General features: G+C 42.0%; 1 protein-coding gene across 2 annotated transcripts in view; it reads left to right on the plus strand.

Annotated features, from left to right (window-relative positions):
- LOC143026992 (nephrin-like) overlaps nucleotides 1-10,000 on the plus strand; it is a 364,064-nt gene that overhangs the window by 73,605 nt on the left and 280,459 nt on the right. The gene's annotated exons all lie outside the window — the stretch shown is intronic.

A 10,000-nucleotide genomic window follows, 5' to 3' on the forward strand; every position in this document is an offset into this window, starting at 1 on the left:
TACAACATCTTCTCTCCCACTTTCTCCTCGATCTCCATGACACACGAAGTACATCATAACTTACGACGTTGTAAAATTGTAAGGTAATCCCCATTATGAGAAATGTAGCTAAGCTAGCGTAAGATACAACGTATTTGTGACGCCATTAAATTAATCATAGGACATTTGAGGTCCAATAATAAAGAATGTTTTTAGAAGTGGAAGAGATCGTCTAATACTCGTATCTACCCAAAGGAAATCTTTAAAAATAACTTAATATTTTTTATTGATTAACCAAAATTCAAACTCTCAAACCCTATCGCCCATAGATCAATGTTAGATTCAACAGAATCATTTGGAATTGACCAGAAGAAAATTATTAAAGAAAACAGGCTTTCTAAGTTAGTCATGAATTTCATAACAATCTAGTGAATAGAGGCTTTACTTAAGCTGATGGTAGCTGGTACAAAAGCTGTTAAGGCAACATGACAATTTCAAGGTAGTATGTAATAATCATGATAAATCAATATTTTTTCTTATTCATTCCTCTCTTATTCACTTCTATTATTCATCTATTTATTTGTTTATTTATTCAAATGCATTCATTTATTTATTTGATTAATTTATTCATTTATTCATCTATCATTTTAATCGTTAAATTCATTAATATATCTATTTCCTTTTTTCTTTACTGCAGCAGCCTGTATCATTACAGATCAATTATATTTTGAATGTTTCTCGTCTCTTTTCTCATCCTATTCCAATACATTCCAAGCTTAGACAGTCATCGTATCTCGTATGTATTGCCTCGTTCAATCGCTTCTGTCGATCAAAGACGAAGACGACGACAAAGACCAAAGTTGCAGAATCAAAAAGTGGTGGACATGTTTATCAAGACAAACAGGTCCTTTGAACCAAAGTTCTCCTTCCTTGCGAGAAACAATTTAAATTTAAGTGGGTACAGAAAGTTAGATTGACAAAACCCATCCACTTTCAGCTTCTGAAAAAGGGGAAAAAAAAGAAGAAGAAAAAAATATATATATATATACTTTATGGAATAAAATGCTAGTAACAGCTACGCCGTTCAAATAATTAAGCCTGCCCATTAAGAACCTTCGAACACGGAATTCAAATAATCAATACACACTCATACACACACAAACACACACACACACACGCACACACACGCACACACACACACACACACACACACACACACACACACACACACACACACACACACACACACACACACACACACACACACACACACACACACACACACACACAAACACACACACACACACACACACACATACACACACACACACACACACACACACACATACACACACACACACACACACACACACACACACACACACACACACACACACACACACACACACACACATACACACACACACACACACACACATATATATATATATATATATATATATATATATATTTTTTTTTTTTTTTTTTTTTTTTCCCTGTGGTGGGGGAAAAGAATTTCCCTGTGGTGGGGGAAAAGAATACTGCCACCAAGTTTCCCACTTGGATCGTAAGAGGCGAGAAGAAAGGGACGGGGAGAGGGACTAGGCATCCTTCTCCCTGTAGCCCCACGGGGCACACATCCTAAAGAGAAAAGTGAAGGCATAAGGGGTGCTGGAGGGCCTCGGGCCAGCACCCTAAGGTTTGGGTCTTTTAATGTGCGTGGATGTGGTACAGATGAGAGTAAAAGGGAAGAGATAGGTAGTATGTTTGTGAGAAGAAAGATGGATGTGTTGGCTTTGAGTGAAACTAAGTTGAAAGGGAAGGGTGAGTGTAAGTTTGGGAGTGTAAGTGGGAGGTTATCAGGAGTGAAGAGAGGGCGAGGGAGGGAAGGGGTGGCTATTCTAGTAAGTGAGGAGATAGGTAAACGTGTAGTGGAGTGGAAGGAGGTTTCCTCAAGGATAATGTGGATGAAGGTGAAACTGGGAAAGGAGATGTGGGTCTTTGTAAGTGCATATGGGCCTGGCAGTGAGAAGAGCGTGGAAGAAAGGGAGGCCTTTTGGATAGATTTAAATGAGTGCATAGAGGGTTTAGGAAGAAATGTCAATGTAATAGTACTGGGAGACCTTAATGCTAGGGTAGGAAATGGTCCAACCGATGGAGTGGTTGGGAAGTGTGGAGTTCCAGGAAAGAATCGTAGTGGAGAGTTGATGGTGGAAATGTGTCTAGAAAGAGAGTTGATGATAGCAAATACAGTGTTTCGGAAGAAAGTCAAGCATAAGTACACATGGGAGAGGGTGGTGGAGGGAAGGGTGGTAGATAGAGCGCTAATGGATTATGTAGTGGTAAATAGGATTATGATAGGAAGAGTTAAGGATGTACATGTGCTAAGGGGAGAGAGTGGGGGAATATCAGATCATTTTTTGGTGGAAGGTAAGCTGAGAGTGGAGGATAGATGGAGAAAGAGGAAAGGGACAAAAGGTAGGGAGGTTGTTAGAGTGAACTCCTTGAATGAAAAGGAAAAGGAGAAGGAGTACGAATAGAAGCTGAAGGAGGAGTGGGAGGGAGTAAAGGATGGAGCAGAGATGGGTGTGGAGGAGGAATGGGGATGGTTCAAGGAGGGAGTCTTAAAGTGTGCAAGGATGGTGTGTGGAACAAGAAGGACAGGGGGAAATAGAAGAAAGGGTAGTGAATGGTGGGATGAGGAAACGAAGAAGGTTGTAGAAGAGAAGAAGCGAGCATTCACAGATTGGTTACAAAAGAGGACGGGGGAGTCATATGAGACGTACAAAGAAAAGAAAAGAGAAGTAAAGCAAAAGGTAAAGGAGGCAAAGAGGAGAGCAGATGTGAAATGGGGTAAGAGTATGACAGAAATTTTTTAAAGTAATAAAAAAATGCTTTGGAAAGATTTTAAAGTCAAAGGAGAAAGCGAATCAAGTATAGAAGAAAAGGTAAAAGGTCCAGATGGAGAGATGAAAATGGAGGAGATGGGAGTAAGAGGAAGATGGGCCAGGTATTTTCGGGAATTGTTAAATGTGAAGGAGGAGAGGGAAGGAAAGATAGCTGCAGTGGGAAATGCGAAGAAAATGAGAGTGATGAGTGAGAGGAATGGAGGAGAAATAAGGAAGGATGAGGTGAAGGCAGTTGTAAAGATGATGAAAGCAGGTAAGGCACCTGGTCTGGATGGATGCCATGCGGAATGTCTGAAAAAGGGAGGTTCAGTGATGGTGGACTGGTTGGTGAGGTTATTTAATGTTTGCTGGAGAGAGGGTAGAGTACCGGAGGACTGGAGAAGTGCCTGTATAGTTCCTCTTTACAAGGGAAAGGGGGACAAGTGTGAATGTAGTAGTTTCAGAGGGATTAGCCTGTTAAGTGTAGTAGGGAAGGCTTATGGGAGGATCTTAATTGAGAGGATTAGGAGAGGAACAGAGGGAGTAATTGGTGAGCAACAGTGTGGATTTAGGACAGGTAGAGGTTGTGTAGATCAGATCTTTGTGGTAAGACAGATATGTGAGAAAGCTATAGGAAAGGGGGAAGGATGTTTTTTGGGCTTTTATGGATCTGGAAAAGGCTTATGATAGGGTAGACAGAAAGGCACTGTGAGAGGTTATGCAGATTTATGGGATAAGAGGAAAGCTTCTGGGAGCTGTCAAGAGTTTTTTATGAGAGTAGTAGAGCTTGTGTCAGGATTAGAAATGGAGAGAGTGAGTGGTTTGAGGTAAAGGTGGGACTTCGTCAAGGATGCGTTATGTCGCCCTGGCTGTTCAACTTATACATGGATGGGGTGGTGCGAGAGGTGAATGCTAGGGTAGTGGGTCAGGGATTGGAGATGGTTAAAGAAAATGGAGAAAAGTGGGAGGTGAGCCAGCTGTTGTTTGCGGACGACACTGCGCTTGTGGCAGGGTCAGAGGAGGGATTGAGGAAGTTGGTGGCAGAGTTTGGGAGAGTATGTGATAGAAGAAAGCTAAAGATAAATGTAGGTAAAAGTAAGGTGATGAGATGTACAAGGGGTGAAAGTGGCAGTAGACTGGAAGTGAACATTAAGGGAGAGCGACTGGAGAAAGTGGATAGTTTTAGATACTTGGGTGCAAGTGTAGCAGGAAAAGGTGGAGTGAAGGTGGAGGTAGAATGTAGATTGAGAGAAGCGAGTAAATGCCTTGGTGGATTAAAGAGTGTAATGAGGAATAGACATTTGGGAATGGATGCGAAGAGGAGACTGTATGAAGGAGTGATTGTGCCAACATCACTGTATGGGGCAGAAACGTGGAACATATGAGAAGAAGAGAGAAGGAGTTTGAATGTGTTTGAGATGAGGTGTCTGAGAAGTATGGTGGGGGTTACTAGGCTGGATAGAGTGAGAAATGAGGAGGTGAGGAGGAGAACAGGGGTCAAAAAGGATTTGGGAGATAGGGTTGATGAAAGAATATTAGGATGGTTTGGACACATGGAAAGAATGAGTGAAGAAAGACTAGTAATAGAGGTATGGAAGGCAGATGTGGAGGGAGTGAACATGAGGGGACGTCCTAGGATGAGGTGGATGGATGGGGTGAAGGGGGCTTTGGGGAAGAGGGGAATGTCTGTTGAGGAAGGAAGGGAGAGGACGGAAGACAGAGGTGAGTGGAGAATGGTTGTATATGGATGATGTTGTGATTGCATGAGGAGGAATGGGCAGGGGGGTGGGGGTGGGGTAGTATGTGTGAGTAAATTTTGACGCAGCCCGAAGGGATTTTCTCCCCGTCCTCTCCTTATATGCAAGGGGGGACGGAGAGGGGGGGTCGCCGATTAAATGAAGCGGCCTTGCTGTGGATGTGCTGTGTCTTGCGACACTGCTTCTGACCCAGGGCGGTGGGCAGGGTGCAGGGATGACCCGTCATCCAGGAGGTGCTCAGATGAGAGGAAGGGTGGGAGGGGTGTGGAGTGTATGTAGGGATGAAATGGGTGGGAGTGTTTTTATGCCTTTCCCTTTTTGGCTACCTCCCTTGTAAGGGGGAAAAAGCCTTGGTATATGTATGTATGTATGAATATGTATATATATACATATATGTATATATATATACATATATGTATATATATATATAATATATATATGTATAATATATATATATATATATATATATATATATATATACAGGCATAGACACACGCACACAGGCACACACACACATGTGTATGTGCGTGTGTGTGTGTGTGTGTGTGTGTGTGTGTGTGTGTGTATGTGCGTGTGTGTGTGTGTGTGTGTGTGTGTCTGTGTGTATGAGTGTATGTGTGTTTGCGTGAGTGTGTGTGTGTGTGTGTGTGTGTGTGTGTGTGTGTGTGTGTGTGTGTGTGTGTGTGTGTGTTTGCGTGTGTGTGTGTGTGTGTGTGTGTGTGTGTGTGTGTGTGTGTATGTGTGTGTGTGTGTGTGTGTGTGTGTGTGTGTGTGTGTGTGTGTGTGTGTGTGTGTGTGTGTGTGTGTGTGTGTGTGTGTGTGTGTGTGTGTGTGTGTATGTTTGTGTGTGTGTGATTCACCTCGCTCTTTGTATCACGAGTTGGACTCGTGATCGACAGCTATTTCCCTCCCAGAAGAGAGCTCAGAGCTCGTATGAAAGATTTATGGGTAATGCTATGACCTTACACGCACACACATACACCCAACTCCCCGCCCACGAGAGTTGGAGTAACGACTCAAAGCGCAGCGATACTAAAACAATTTCACCCCTGGGCAGGATTCGAACCATGTTCAACCGTTATCGCCATACTGACAGTCTCGGACTCTACCAACCGCGCCACCGAGTCTTGTGTGTGTGTGTGTGTGTGTGTGTGTGTGTGTGTGTGTGTGTGTGTGTGTGTGTGTGTGTGTGTGTGTGTGTGTGTGTGTGTGTGTGTGTGTGTGTGTGTGTGTGTGTGTGTGTGTGTGTGTGTGTGTAGGTATGTGTGTGTGTGTGTGTGTGTGTGTGTGTGTGTGTGTGTGTGTGTGTGTGTGTGTGTGTGTGTGTGTGTGTGTGTGTGTGTATGTATATGTACATACATGAATACATGTATGAATGTTTATTGTTAGTTTTAACAGTCTTTACTATTTTGAGAGCACGCTTGTATTAAAAAATATTCTAAAAAATATAAAATAGAAAAAGTTAGTATCACTTTCATTATCCTGTGACAATGCTCTATATCATCTTTCAATAGCTCACTAGATTTAGATTAAAATCATTTGAAAAAGACTCCTGAATTGTTTTGCCTCTTCAAATGTATTATTACTCTTCATCAGAATGACGCTATTTGGAATAATTAAACAAGTATTAATTACACTGCTGTCAATCCAGACACTTTTAATCACATAACGTTTTATTCTTTTTACCACGGAAAAAAAGTCCTCGTCGTTTGAGCTGTCAACTGTGTGCTTTACCATTCCTGCGTGGTGACATTCTTTATAGATTTTATTCTAGCTACGTCTTATGATGTTATGCATATTATAGTTTCACGTTAATTTCAAACTCTTTTAGACACCGAGATTCTTCTAAGCTGCATTGGATCGATGAACTTATAAATATAAATCAAATTGATAAATTAATATATATGGTAAGAATAGTTAAGGATGTACATGTTCTAAGGGAAGAGAGTGGGGGAATATCAGATAATTTTCTGGTGGAAGGTAAATTGAGAGTGGAGAATAGGTGGAGAAAGAGAAAAAGGGCAGAATGTAGGGAGGTACTTACAGTGAACTTCTTAAATGAGAAGGAAAAGGAGAAGGAGTATAAGAAGAAGCTGAGACAGGAGTTGGAGGGAGTGAAGGATAGAGTAGAAATAGGAGTGGAGGAGGAATGGGATAGTTCAAGGAGGGAGTCATAAGGTGTGCAAAGATGGTGTGTGGAACAAGGAGGGCGCGAGGAAATAGAAGGAAGGGTAGTGAAGGGTGGGATGAGGAAGCAAAGAAGGGTGGAGTAGAGAAGAAGCAGGCTTTCATAGATTGGTTACAAATTAGGACGAAGGAAACGTATGCGAGGTACAAAGTAAAGAGAAGGGAAGTTAAGCATAAAATAAAGGAAGCAAAGAGGAGAGCAGATGTGAAATGGGGTAGGAGTATGACAGAAAATCTTGAAAGTAATAAAAAGATGTTTTGGAAAGAAATTAAAAGAGGAAGAGGTGAGGAATTAAGTAGAGAAGAAAAAGTAAACGGTGCAGATGGAAAGATGATAATGGGGGAGAATGCAGTGAGAGGAGGGTGGGCAGAGTGTTTTAGGGAGTTACTAAATGTGAGGAGGGTAGGGAGGGAAAGGTAGTTGCAGTTGGAAGCGTTAAGAAAATGACCGTGATGAGTGAGGAAAATGGAGGAGAAATAGGAAAATATGAAGTGAGGGCAGCTGTTAGGATGTTGAGAGCAGATAGGGCACCTGGGTTGGATGGATGCCATGTGGAGTGTCTGAGGAGGGGAGGTGCAGTTGTGGTGGGCTGGCTGATGAGGTTGTTTGGTGTTTGTTTTGGAGAGGGTGGAGTGCCAGAGGACTGGAGGAGTGCCTGTATAGTTCCGATTTACAAGTAAAAGGGGGACAAGTGTGAGTGTAATAGTTTCAGGGGGATCAGCTTGTTGATTGAAATTGGGAAGGCTTATGGGAGTTTTTTGACTGAGAGGATTTGGAGAGGAACAGAGGGAGTAATAAGTGAGGAACAGTGTGAGTTTAGGAAAGGTGGGGGTTATGTGGATCAGATTTTTGAGGCAAGGCAAATATGTGAGAAAGCTTTGGGGAAAGGTAAAGATATTTTTTGGTCTTTTATGGATTTGGAAAAGGCTTATGACAGAGTAGACAGGAAGAACCTGTGGGAGTTTTTCAGATGTATGGGATTGGGGTAAAGCTGTTTATGGCAATCAAGAGTTTTTACTAGAGTAGTAGAGCCTGTGTTAGAATAGGAAATGGAGAGAGTGTATGGTTTGAGCTAAAGGTGGGACTTCGTCAGGGATGTATTATGTCACCCTGGCTGTTCAATCTATACATGGATGGGGTGGTGCGAGAGGTGAATGCAAAGGTAGTGTGTCAGGGTTGGAGATGGTTAAAGAAAATGGAGAAAATGGGAATTAAGCCAGTTGTTGTTTGCTGACGATACTGCGCTTATAGCAGGATCAGAGGAGGTATTGAGGAAGTTAGTGACAGAGTTTGAGAAGGTGTGTGAAAGAAGGAAGCTGAAGATAAATGTGGGTAAAAGTAAGGTGATGAGATGTACAAGGGGAGAGAGTGACAGCAGGCTGGAAGTGAGCATTAAGGGTGAAAGACTGGAGGAAGTGGATAGTTTTAGATACTTGGGTGCGAATGTGGCAGGAAGGGGAGGAGTGGGGGTGGAGGTAGAATGTAGATTGAGAGAAACGAGTAAATGCCTTGGTGGATTGAAGAGTGTAATGAGGAATAGACATCTGGGAATAGATGTTAAGAGGAAGTTATATGAAGGATTGATTGTTCCGACAGCACTGTACAGGGCATAAACATCGAACATAAGAGAGGAAGAGAGAAGGAATTTGAATGTGTTTGAGATTATATGTCTGAGGAGTATGATAGGTGTTACTAGGCTGAATAGAATGAGAAATGAGGAAATGAGGAGGAGAACAGCGGTGGGAAGGGAGTTGGGAGATAGGGTTGATAAAAGAGTTTTAGGATGGTTTGGACACATAGAAGGAATGAGTGAAGAAAGATTAGGAAAAGAGCTGTGGAAGGCAGAAGTGGAAGGAGTGAATATAAGGGGGCGTCCTAGGATGAGATGGATGGTAGGGTAAAAGGGCATTACGAAAGAGAGGAATGTCTGTTGAGGAAGGACGGGAGAGGACAGATGATAGGGATGAATGTAGAAGGGTCGTGTATGGATGATGCTGTTATGCATGAGGGGGAGTGGGTGGGGGATTGGGGGTGAGGAAGTATGTATGAGAAATATTTTGACGCAGCCCGAAGGGATTTCTCCCCGTCTTCTCCTTTTCTTCATGAGGGGGGTTCGCCGAATTAATGAAGCAGCCTTGCAGTGGATGTGTTGTGTCTTGCGATATTGCTTCTGACCCAGGGCAATGGACAGGATGCAGGGATGACCCGTTATCCAGGAGGTGCCAAGATGAGAGGGAGGGAGGAGAGTGGAAGGGAGTGGAGTATGTAGGGGATGGAATGGGTGGGAGTGGTTTCTATGCCTTTTTCTTTTTGGATACCCCCCCGTGTAAGGAGGAAAAAGCATTTGGTATGTGTATATATGTATGCAATACATAAATAGAAATTATTTACCACGAACCTAAACGAAATCGTTTAATATATACGAGAAACGAAATGATTGAATTTAGTTGATGCAAGAAAATGATGCATGATGTTATCTAGCTTCTTCATTTGTGGAATATATAAATGTTCTTATGACCAGTCAGGATGAGCAAAATTATTATAAACAAGATTTCCACCACCAATTGGCCGAAATGAAATTCTTTTTGCTTTAATTTCTCTTCATAATTGGTTGAAGAGTTTTCAATTAGCCAGTTGATGACGACTAAATGCTTAAATTACAAAGGAAACCAAATATATTGAATGTAAAATTTGAATAAATTAACTTCTTCCCTATGGGTCACTTCCCAATGCACGAACTTAAACCAATCTAACCTGATCTAATATTATTTTTGTTGCTCTTAGGTTATCTTATCTATTCCTTTGAGATCTGGGTACAGGAAGTGTTGGTCCCACCAGAGTGTCTTCTTGTATCCTATATCCATGTATTGTTGTTCCTTATCCCCCTGAAGACCACGCTAGGAGTGAATAAAATTGTCAAGCATCCACTAACTCAGACTGCGTTTAGCTCTTGATTTTCGCCTCCACTTTGAAAACTCTGCGGCTCGCTAGGGGGTTTATGAACCTTAGCTTGAGAAATTAGAATTTAGAGCCAATCTAAATTTACAATTTCCATATCAAGGTTAGGTAAGGGGACTTTTTTCTGTAATCCTGATTGTCATCAGTTTATCTTATCCATCTCGGTAGCACATCCTAAGTATATTTTTATTCTTTTCATGGGGAAATTTTCCATCTTATTCTTGATTTCA

Source organism: Oratosquilla oratoria, chromosome 7 (genome assembly GCF_046742065.1).
Source record: "Oratosquilla oratoria isolate Oo_2021 chromosome 7, ASM4674206v1, whole genome shotgun sequence".
Classification (NCBI taxonomy): Eukaryota; Metazoa; Arthropoda; class Malacostraca; order Stomatopoda; family Squillidae; genus Oratosquilla; species Oratosquilla oratoria.